An 11,034-nucleotide genomic window follows, 5' to 3' on the forward strand; every position below is an offset into this window, starting at 1 on the left:
CACAAAGGGCAGTGATGCTCAAGGGTCCCTGGGATTTCCCCAGGAGGATTGCAGTGGGCACGCACCACAAGAGTCTGCAGAGTGTGGCAGTCACAAAAGTGTTTGTCCCAGAGAGTTTGCTAAAATGGGGAGACCATGCTCTTTTAGCTCTGGGCCAGAGATCGGGGTATGGCCATTTTTGCTCTGATCCTCTGAAGAGGCGCAGAAAGCCTCCAGGCAAAAAAAGCCACACAGAGGACCAGCTTACACTGAGCCCAGCTCCCTGGCATGGGGTGGGACAACTCCGCCCAGGCAAAGACACCTGAGAAGCAGCAGAGCAGGCCCCTCCCCCAGACTGGAAGAACAGGTGGACAACAACTTTATGGATCCCACAAGACTGTAAAATTTCAGCACTAGGGGGAAAATAGTATATTGAGCTCCAGGTCATTTCTCACGACTCATTTATCTTTCAGTCTAAAATTTTCCTTTTTTTTTTTTTAATCTTTTTCCTGTTTCAACTAGATTCTTATTTTACCAACTTAGGTTTTTAATCTCTTTTTAACTTTTATTTTTTACATCTATATTTTATAGATATATGCTTCATTTTAGTCCTTTTTTCACTCTATTCAATTATATATATATATATTTATATAAGTTTTGCTTTCTTTGCAATTTGGGGATGTAGTGTCTTCTAATACACAAAACAAAATTCAATCAGGAACAAGTGGATCACCCTGCTTTGTTAGTCTCTCCGCCCCCCTTCTTTTTTGTTGTGTTTTGTTTTATTCTGTTTTACTGTTGTTTGCTTTTCTTTTTCCAACAACTTTGGATATACCTAGGGTATATTTTCTTTGGGTTGTGGTTGATAATTTGTACTCTCCTCATTTGCTCACCCATCCTTCTCTGGGCAAAATGACTAGAAGGAGGAATTCACAACAAAAGAAAGAACCAGAGGCAATGTTCTCTGCCACAGAGCTAATTGATATGGATGTAAGTAAGATGTCAGAGATGGAACTCAGAATAGCTATTATAAAGTTAATAGCTCAGCTTTAAAAAGCACAAATGACAGTAGAGAATGCCTAAGGGCAGAATTGAGATCTACTCAGGCCAAACTTAAAAATGCTATGAATTATTATGCATTCTAAATTGGATGCTCTAACAGCTAGGGTAAATAAGGCAGAAGAGAGAATTAGAGATCTAGAGGACAGGCTGATGAAAAGGAAGGAAGTTGAGGAAAAGAAAGACAACTCAGAGCCAATGAAGAAACGCTTCGAGAATGTAATGATGCTCTGAAAAGAAAAAAATGTCAGAATTATTGGGGTGCCTGAAGGGGTGGAGAGAGAGAGCAGTACAGAAGATATATTTGAGCAAATCATGGCTCAGAACTTTCCTAATCAGGCAAAGGAAACAAGCATTCATGTCCAAGAGACAGAGAGAACCCTTCCCCAAATCAATAAAAATAGATTAACACCCCGACATATAATAGTGAAGCTTGCAAATATTAGAGAAAACTGAGAGCAGCTCAGAAGAGGAGATTCCATACCTATGGAGGGAGGAACATCAGAATAACATCAGACCTATCCACAGAAACCTGGCAGGCCAGAAAGGGCTGGCATGATATATTCAGGGTACTAAATGAGAAGAACATGCAGCCAAGAATACTTTATCCAGCAAGGCTCCCATTCAGAATGGAAAGAGAGATAAAGAGCTTCCAGGACAGACAGAAACTGAAAGATTACGTGACCACCAAGCCAGCCGTGCAAGAAATATTAAGGGGGATATTGTAAGCAAAGAGAGATCCCAAGAGTAACATAGACCAGAAAGAAACAGACAATCTACAGAAACAGGGACTTTACAAGTAATGCAATGGCACTAAATTCATATCTTTCAATACTTACTCTGAATGCAAATGGGCTAAATGCTCCAATCAAAAGACACAGGCTATCAGATTGGATAAAAAAACAAGACCCATACATATGCTGTCTATAAGAGACTCATTTCAGACCTAAAGACACCTCCAGACTGAAAGTGAGGGGGTGGAAAACCATCTACCACACTAATGGACCTCAAAAGAAAGCTAGGGTAGCAATCCTCATATCAGACAAATTAGATTTTAAACCAAAGACTGTAGTAAGAGATATAGAGGGACACTATATCATACTGAAAGGGTCCATCCAACAAGAAGATCTAACAATTGTAAATATTTATGCCCCCAACATGGGAGCAGCAAATTACATAAACCAATTAATAACCAAAGTAAAGAAACACATTGATAATAATACATTAACAGCAGGGGACTTCAACACCCTATTCACAGCAATGGACAGATCATTTAAGCAGATCAACAAAGAAACAATGACTTTGAATGACACACTGGACCAGATGGACTTCACAGATATATACAGAACATTCCATTCTGAAACAATGGAATGCACATTCTTCTTGGTGCATATGGAACATTCTCCAGAAGAGAACACATACTGGATCACAAATCAGGTCTCAACTGACACCAAAAGATTGAAATTATTCCCTGCATATTTTCAGACCACAATGCTTTGAAACTTGAACTCAATCACAAGAGGAAATTTGGGAGAAACTCAAACACTTGGAGGTTAAAGGGCATCCTGCTCAAGAATGAATGGGTCAACCAGGAAATTAAAGGTGAACTTAAAAAATTCATGGAAACTAATAAGAATGAGAACTCATCAGTTCAAAACCTCTTGGATACAGCAAAGATGGTCCTAAGAGGGAAGTACATAGCAATACAAGTCTCTCTCAAAAAACTAGACAAATCTCAAATAAACAAGCTAACCTTACACCTAAAAGAGCTGGAGAAAGAACAGCAAATAAAGCCTACACCAAGCAGGAGAAGTGAAATAATAAAGATTAGAGCAGAAATCAATGAAATAGAAACCAGAAGAACAGTAGAACATATTAATGAAACTAGAAGCTTGTTCTTTGAAAGAATTAATAAGATCGATAAACCCCTAACCAGACTTATCAAAAAGAAAAGAGAAAGGACCCAAATTAATAAAATCACGAATGAAAGGGGAGAGATCACGACCAACACCAAGGGAATACAGACAATTTTAAGACCATATTATGAGCAACTATATGCCAACAAATTAGTCATTCTGGAAGAAATGGGTGCATTCCTGGAAACTTATAAACTACCAAGACTGAAACAGGAAGAGGCACAAAATCCGATCAGACCAATAATCAGCAAGGAAATTGAAACAGTGATCAAAAACCTCCTAAAAAACTAGAGTCCAGGGCCAGATGGCTTCCCAGGGGAATTCTACCAAACATTTAAAGAGGAAATAATACCTATTCCTCTGAAACTGTTTCAAAAAATAGAAATAGAAGGAAAACTTCCAAACTCATTCTATGAGGCCAGCATTTCCTTGATCTCCAAACCAAAGACCTCATCAAAAAGGAGAATTACAGACCAATATCCTTGATGAACATGAATGCCAAAATCCTCAGCAAGATACTAGCCAATAGGATCCAAAAGTACATTAAAAGGATTGTTCACCACGACCAGGTGGGATTTATTCTTGGGCTGCAAGGGTGATTCATCATTTGCAAATCAATCAACATGATAGATCACATTAATTAAGAAAAGACAAGAACCATATGATCCTCTCAATCAATGCAGGAAAAAGCATTTGACAAAATACAGCATCCTTTCCTGATTAAAACTCTTCAAAGTGTAGGGATAGAGGGAACATACCTCAATATGCCATCTATGAAAAGCCCACAGCGAATATCATTCTCAGTGGGGAAAAACTCAGAGCTTTTCCCTTAAGGTCAGGAACACGACAGGGATGCCCACCCTCGCCACTATTGTTCAACATAGTACTAGAAGTCCTAGTCTCAGCAGTCAGACAACAAAAAGAAACAAAAGGCATTCAAATTGGCAAAGAAGTCAAACTGTCAGTCTTCACAGACGACATGATACTTTATGTAGAAAACCCAAAAGACTGCACCCCAAAACTGCTAAAACTCATACAGCAATTCAGCAACATAGTAGGATACAAAATCAATGCACAGCAATCTGTTGCATTTCTATACACTAACAATGTGACTGAAGAAAGAGAAATTAAGGAATCAATTCCATTTACAATTGCACCAAAAACTATAAGATACCTAGGAATAAACCTAACAAAACAGGTAAAGATCTGTACTCAGAAAACTACAGAAACTACAGAACACTTATGAAAGAAATTGAGGAGGACATGAAGAAATGGAAAAACATTCCATGCTCATGGATTGGAAGAATAAATATTGTGAAAATGTCTGTGATGCCCAGAGCAATCTACACATTCAATGCAATCTCTATCAAAATATCATCGACATTTTTCACAGAGCTGGAACAAACAATCCTAAAATTTGTATGGAACCAGAAAACACCCCAAATAACCAGGGAAATGTTGAAAAAGAAAACCAAAGCTGAGGGCATCACAATGCTAGACTTCAAGCTATATTACAAACCTGTGATCATCAAGACAGCATGGTACTGTAAAAAAAACAAACACATAGATCAATGGAACAGAACAGCGAGCCCAGAACTGGACCCTCAACTCTATGGTCAACTAATTGTTGACAAAGCAGGAAAGAATGTCCAATGGAAAAAAGACAGTCTCTTCAATAAATGGTGCTGGGAAAATTGGACAGCCACATGCAGAAGAATGAGACTGGACCATTCTCTTACACTGTACACAAAGATAAACTCAAAATGGATGAAAGACCTAAATGTGAGACAGGAATCCATCAAAATCTTAAAGAACACAGGCAACAACCTCTTTGACCTTGGCTACAGCAACTTCTTGCAAAACATGTCTCCAGAGGTGAGGGAAGCAAGGGCAAAAATGAACTATTGGGACCTCATCAAGATAAAAAGCTTCTGCACAGCCAAGGAGACAGTCAACAAAACTAAAAGGCAACCTATGGAATGGGAGAAGATATTTGCAAATGACATACAGATAAAGGGCTGGTATCCAAGATCTATAAAGAATTTATCAAACTGAACACCCCAAAACAGATAATCCAGTCAAGAAATGGGCATCAAACATGAACAGACACTTCTCCAAAGAAGACATACATAAATGGCCAACAAACACATGAAAAAATGCTCCACATCACTCACTTGTCATCAGGGAAATACAAATCAAAACCACAATGAGATACCACCTTACCTCAGTTAGAATGGCTATAATTAACAAGACAGGAAACAACAAATGTTGGCGAGGATGAGGAAAAAGGGGAACCCTCTTACACTGTTGGTGGGAATGCAAGCTGGTACAGCCACTCTGGGAAACAGTATGGAGCTTCCTCAAAAAGTTGATAAGAGAGCTACCCTATGACCCAGCAATTGCACTACTGGGTATTTGCCCCAAAGATACAGATGTAGTGAAAAGAAGGGGCACCTGCACCCCAATGTTCATAGCAGCAATGTCCACAATAGCCAAACTGTGGAAGGAGTCGAAATGTCCTTCAACAGATGAATGGATAAAGAAGATGTTGTTCATATATACAATGTAATATTACTCAGCCATCAGAAAGGATGAATACCTATCATTTACATTGACGTGGATGGAACTGGAGGGTATTATGCTAAGTGAAATAAGTCAATCAGAGAAAGACAATTATCATATCATTTCACTCATATGTGGAATATAAGAAATAGTAATGTATGGTGATTAACGTAACATAAAAAAAAAAAAAAGAAATAGTGCAGTGGATGATAGAGGAAAGGAGGGAAAACTGAATGGGAAGAAATCAGAGAGGGAGCCAAACTGTGAGAGGCTCCTGACTCCAGGAAACAAACTGAGGGTTGTGGAAAGGGAGGTGGGTGAAAAGATGCTGTAACTGGGTGATGGGCATTAAGGAGGGCACGTGATGTGATGAACACTGATTGTTATACACAACTAATGAATTATTGAACACTACACCAAAAATGAATGATGTACTATATGATGGATAATTGAATATAAATTTAAAAAAAAGAAAGAGAACAAACTGAGGGTTGCTGGAGGAGGTGGGTGGGGGGATGGGGTAACTGGGTGATGGGCATTAGGGAGGGCACTTGATGTAGTGAGCACTGGGTTTTATATGCAACTGATGAATCACTAAATTCTACCTTGAAATTAATAATACACTATATGTTAACTAACTTGAATTTAAATAAAACCAAAAACCAAAAACTAAACAAAAAACAAAAAATAATAACAAAACTCATCAACAAAGAATGTGAATTGCACTAGAAGTAAATTTCTTGGCAGCACTATATTATCAAAGGCAATTAATTATAAATATCTTCAAAGTTCTGAGGGAAAACATTTAAGTTGTTTAGAACCAAGTTTTTCATATGCAATAAAACTATCAATCAAGTGTGAGATTAGACTAAAGATATTTTGATCTCTTACACATTTTACTTAGGAAGTTATTGGTGATAAATTACAGCAAAATAAAAGAACAAACCAAGCAAGTGAAAGATTTAGAATCTGGGAAACATTATCACTAATTCAGGGAAACCAAAGGAAGAAATGTCAGAACAATGCAGTGCGTCAGGTCAAGAAAATATTTTGTCTGTACTGGAGTGAAAGGACCAAGGGTTCCAGAGGGAGGTGGGAAGGCATGCAGAGAAGGGAAAATGCCATACATGTGATACTCCTTGAGACACAGTGATAAAGGCAGAAAATGTTAAGGAAAATCGAAATAAAAACATAAACACACAATATACAGAAAGCTGATCAAAAAAGAAACGTAACCGTAACACATTACTTGGCTGGGACCTTAGCAATATTTATTTTGTTACGGTAATGTAAACACCATTTATTAATTTTTTAAGTTTTAGAATCTACATATTTACAAAGCAAAAAATGACAAGAGTAAGTGCTATCAAGTCTGAAAATGTAGAAGTTCAAAGGGTGAGAGCTGAGAGGTGATGGAAAGCAGCCGCCAAATAAAGAGAGAGACAAGTCCACAAATATCCTCATCCTCAAGGTGGGGAGTTAAAAAAAAGATACTGCCCACATTGTTAGAACAAAAAATAGAGGTGTAAATATACTGTTCAAAGGCACAAAGGTAGTCAGGGCAATTAAGAATAGTTTATACTAGGAAGATGGAGAAGGAAATCAGCAGGCATGTAAGTGAGCTAAAGCATCATCTATCCTAACAGAGAAGCAATAGTATATCTAAGTAGGTGAACCTAGAAATAAGTCCTATGATTTTTGAGATTAAGAGAATTACCAGAAGAAAAAGCTAAAATACAAGTTAGGCTTCTAGAGAGTGGGACTGGCAAGTCGAAGGGTTGAAGCTGAAGGTTGATACTATTTGCAAGCCTCAGCACCACTTGACTAAAAACCTTGCTCCTTAATCAGTTTGATAAAATGTATGTGTGTGAAAGGTGCAAAGGTTTATAGCTACAGAATATGGCAGGTACAGACCATAAAACTAGGATATGAGAAATTCACATTGTCTTTTTTGACTAATAAAAGTTAAACTGTTCCAAAGCCCCACCCTATAAGTTGTCAGAAATTCAACCTCAGCTGTTTACAAAGATTGCCCCACCAGGCCCTGGGTCATGCAAAGGCTCTGAGGGCTTATATAGTCTTGAACATTCAAAGAACCTCAGGTCTTCAGTCTATGGCTGGTTGTTAATGATGAGTTCATTATCTGACTCTTCTGTCCATTTATTTATTTATTTACTTACTTACTTACTTACTTACTTACTTACTTACTTTTATTATGTTATGTTAGTCAACATACATCATTCATTTTTGATGTGGTGATCCACGATCCATTGTTTTCATATAACACGCAGTGCTCCATGCAGTACGTGCCCTCCTTAATACCCATCACCAGGCTAACCCATCCCCCCACCCCCTTCCCCTCTAAAACCCTGTTTATTTCTGAGTCCATAGTCTCATGGTTTGTCTCTCCCTCCGATTTTCCTTCATTTTTCCCTTCCTTCTCCTAATGTCCTCCATGCTATTCCTTATGTTCCACAAATAAGTGAAACCATATAATTGACTTTCTCTGCTTGACTTGTTTCACTTAGCATAATCTCCTCCAGTCCAATCCATGTTGATGTAAAAGTTGGGTATTCATCCTTTCTGATGGATGAGTAATATTCCACTGTATATATGGACCACATCTTCTTTATCCATTCATCTGTTGAAGGGCTCCTCTGTCCTTTAGAGGCTGAAAGCAGTAACCCTCTGCCCCTTCCACTTCATGAGTACAAGCCTTTTTTTAAATAAAATAGAATACAATTAATAGAAAATAAAAGAATGCACAGCATGTAGTTTGAGTAAGGCTAAGTATTATTACCTGAAACTTGTTTCACATATTATGTATTTTTGTTTTACACATTATGTATTTTTTATTGACCCTAAACATTACCCCTTATTGACATTTATTCTATATGTCTTACTGCTATAGAAAATTCAGATATTCAGTCTAGTTTACAAGTATAGTTTTGCAACTGCTGGTTCTGACTATGGCTTAGTCTAGGTCTGGTCATGTCAACATTAAGACCCATAATATTGCCAGAGGGCATTTAGAATAGGTGAAAAAACTTTGTACTCTTAATAATCTTATTTGTGCAGAAACTAATTCAGACAATCCAGGTCAGGTAAAGGAAACAACTGAGCAGAACCCTGAAAAAGAAATACTTAGCAAGTGATGAGTGTTTGGTATTTATTACTTTTGTTTTTAATATAAGTTTTAATAATGACAAATTTGACAGAAATTAATTATAAACCATTAAAAAATGACTCCATATTGATAATAGATTAGTAAGTTAAATAAGTAAATACATAAATACATACATACATAGATGGAGAATGGAGTTCTACTTACGGTAGAACTCTGAAGGCCAATCATAAATGAGATGGGAGTGCTGGAATGTCCTCATTTGTAAAAGGAGAATAGATTTGAGGATCTTGTATGCTTCTTCAAATGCTAACACTTTTTTTCCAAGTTTAGCTGCTCAAGTTTGTCTGTGAAGACTCTTATATTACCATGTTATTACTGAACAATAATACATTGGGGAAAGACTAATATGTAATAAATATTGGGAATGGCCAGCATATATTTCTTTAAATATACAGCATATAAATACACTTGTATATGTACACACACCCTCACACACTACACATTCATATATATATATACTCTTGAATCCCCCCTCTTTTTTTCATTAAGGACCATAAGGACCATGTAGTATAATAAAAAAATATATATGTTTGGTCCCTGTTCCTGGTTCCTGGCACAGAGCTCCTAAAACTCTTGGAATTTCTTGTGATAGGGGTGTCTTTTGTTAATTATAAGGAGCCTCTTTTGACCACATTTGAATTTAGGCTAATGAGATGACTCTTGGCAGGCCCCCAAGCGGCTTCAGGATGGGGGCTGATGACTGAAAGCCAACCAGAATTAGACAGAGGATTCCTCTGGGTCAAAAGAGGCTGGAAATTAAATCTAATCATCAATAGCTATGGATTTAATCAACTATATCTACATAAATGAGGCCTCAATAAAAACCCCTACATGATGGGGTTCAGGGAGTTTCCCTGTTGGTGAGCACATCAATGTGTTAGAAGGGTGACACATCCAGAGAGGACACAGAAGCTCTGCATCCTCTTTCCCCTCTCCCCCGCTCGTATCTTGCCCTCTACATCCTTTCCATTTAGCTGTTGCTGAGTTGTATCTTTTCTAATAAAGATAAAAGTAGAGCACTCTCCTGAGTTGTGAGTCATTTCTAGGGAATTATCAAATCTGAAGGGGGTAGACTGTGAGAACCCCCACATTTGTGGTCAGCCGGGCAGTAGTGTGGGCTGTCTGGGAACCCCATTTGCAACTGGCATCTGAAGTGAGGGCCACCTTGTGGGACTGAGTCCTTTAACTTGTTTGAGCTGATGCTAACTCTAGGGAGACAGTGTCAGAATTGAAATGAATAGTTGGATATTCAGATGGCTTCATAGAATTGGAGAATTGGTATGGAGAAATGACACATACTTGGTGTCAGAAGAAAACACTACAGACCCAATGAGTGCTCTTGAACTGAAGGCCGGCTTTGGTGGGGTATGGACCTTTACAGATACCTTAGAGTCCTCTCTGAATAAACTAGATCACAGAAAAGCACTTTAGAAATCATCTTCCCCAATTTCTTCAGAAACTAAACAGGTAAAATGTGCAATTTTTATTTTTTATTTTTAAAATTATTCAAGCTATCTCTACACCCAACATAGGGCTCAAACTTACAACCCCGAGATCAAGAGTCGCATGCTCTATTAAGCCAGCCAGCACCCCCCAAGTGCACCATTGAGATCGCGACTTCACAGCTTACTACAAGGACCGACCGTGCCATTTTCTGTTGTCTGCAGCGCTTGTACTTCTTTCTACCCTACGATGACTAGGGAAGTGGTCAAAATAAATTGTTACCAAAAGGACTTTTTGTACCCTCTTTACACGGCCAGGGTGGAGGTTATACACTTTCTTCTTGCTTCTTAAGCAAGCACACCTTCTGGGGCACCTGGATGGTTCAGTCGTTAAGCATCCGCCTTCAGGTCTTGTCATGATCCCAGGCTCCCTGCTCCATGGGGAGCCTGCTTCTCCCTCGCCCTTTGCCTCCCACTCCCCCTGCTTGTGCTCGCTCACTCTGTCAAATAAATAAATAAATAAAATCTTTTAAAAAGAAAGAAAGAGAGAGAGAGAAAAAAAGAAAGAAAAGAAAAAGAAAGAAAGAAAGAAAAAGAGAGAAAAAAAGAGAAAAGAAAAAGAAAAGAGAGAAAAAGAAAGAGAAAGAAGAAAGAGAAGGAAAGAAAGAAAGAAAGAAAAAAAAGGAAGAGAAAGAAAGAAAGAAAGAAAGAAAAGAGAAAAGAAAAAGAGAGAAAAAGAAAGAGAAAGAAGAAAGAAAGAAGAAAGAAAAAGAAAGGAAAAAAAGAAAGAAAAAAGAAAGAGAAAGAAAGAAAGAAGAAAGAGAGAAAGAAAGAAGAAAGAGAGAAAGAAAGAAAGAAAGAAAGAAAGAAAGAAAGAAAGAAAGAAAGA

Source organism: Mirounga leonina, unplaced genomic scaffold, assembly GCF_011800145.1.
Source record: "Mirounga leonina isolate KUSES-001 unplaced genomic scaffold, KU_Mleo_1.0 Mir_199, whole genome shotgun sequence".
Taxonomy (NCBI): domain Eukaryota; kingdom Metazoa; phylum Chordata; class Mammalia; order Carnivora; family Phocidae; genus Mirounga; species Mirounga leonina.